The sequence below is a fragment of the Phoenix dactylifera genome, chromosome 10 (assembly GCF_051530095.1).
Source record: "Phoenix dactylifera cultivar Ajwa chromosome 10, Ajwa_hap1_PhDact_Kaust_v1.1, whole genome shotgun sequence".
Taxonomy (NCBI): domain Eukaryota; kingdom Viridiplantae; phylum Streptophyta; class Magnoliopsida; order Arecales; family Arecaceae; genus Phoenix; species Phoenix dactylifera.
This window is the reverse complement of record NC_143199.1, coordinates 16,171,234-16,172,512: the sequence shown is the minus strand read 5'-3', so window position 1 is coordinate 16,172,512 and position 1,279 is coordinate 16,171,234. Positions and strand designations below refer to the sequence as shown.

General features: G+C 42.9%; 1 non-coding gene across 1 annotated transcript; it reads left to right on the top strand.

Moving 5' to 3' along the window:
• Positions 1–727: 727 nt before the first annotated feature.
• Positions 728–833, top strand: LOC149752700 (small nucleolar RNA R71). Its single transcript, XR_016397653.1, has one exon. It is a non-coding gene; the product is annotated as a small nucleolar RNA R71 (small nucleolar RNA).
• Positions 834–1,279: the final 446 nt, after the last annotated feature.

Here is a 1,279-nt window from a genome sequence, read left to right as displayed (position 1 = left end):
GGCTAGTTGACCCATTTGGGATTCTAGCTTAGCAATTGATTGTGTGTGAGAGTGCAATAGTTGTGTATTTGCCTCCAAACCTTGAAGGGCAGTCAACACCTTCTCCTCAAAGGCTGTATTTCTTTGGGTTGGAGGAGGAGGATGCTGAAATTGGGTTGAGGGACGGTAGGGATGAAAATTCTGAGGGTTTTGAAAATTTTGGGAGAAGGGTTGGGAGGTATTAGAAGCTTGCTGCCTCCAAGAAAAATTTGGATGATTCCGCCATCCCGGATTATATGTATTGGAAAATGGATCATTACCCGGTCTGGGCTGTGTTTGGGCAGCATTGATGTGTTCTTGCACGAGTTCGGGATATTGGGGTGCTGAGGAGCACTCAGGAATTGGATGCGATGGGCTAGAACAGATAGCACACACTTGTGCTTGGGAAGAGCTAACGACATGTCCTCCTATCATTAGTTGGTCAATCTTATGGGACAATGCATCTACCTTGCTAGACAGGTCCATAGAATGACTTATTTCACAAATGGCCCCTTTTGTTTGAAAATTCGGGGGTGCTTGACGAGAACATGAAGCATGGTGGAGGGAGTTTTCATTAAGATTTTCAAATAATTGCCATGCTTCATGCTCATTTCGAAGCATGAAAGTCCCCCCGCATGCAGCATCGATCATCTGACGGTTTCGTTCCGTCAAACCGTCATAGAAACATTGCACTAGCTGCCACTTAGGTATTTGATGATGAGGGCATTTACGGATTAGGTCCCGAAATCTCTCCCAAGTTTCATGAAATTCTTCTCCCTCGGTTTGGGAGAAGCTTGTAATGGCACGTCTAAACTGGTTCGTTCTTCCTATAGGAAAGTATTTTTTAAGGAATTCTTGTTGCATTTGATCCCAAGAACGAATTGAGTTAGCTTCTAAAGAATTCAGCCATTGTTTGGCTCTATCTTTAAGGGAGAAGGGGAATAACCTAAGTTTTAAAGCATCATCAGTGAAATTTTGAATCTTGACAGTGGTGCAAATCTCAAGGAATTCATCTAGGTGTTTTTTTTGGGTCTTCATTGGTGAGCCCATAAAAAGATGGAAGCATTTGGATCACACTAGACTTTATTTCATATTGTACCGCTGCTACTTCAGGTAATCGAATGCAAGATGGGGAAGTGTAAATGGTGGGAGTAAAGTACTCCCTCAGGAGTTTGGGTTGTTCTTCAGCCATCTCAGGAGGTAGGGATGATTCTAATGTTTTGATCTTAGCTCGAATATTCCTAAGGGTTCGTTCTATTTC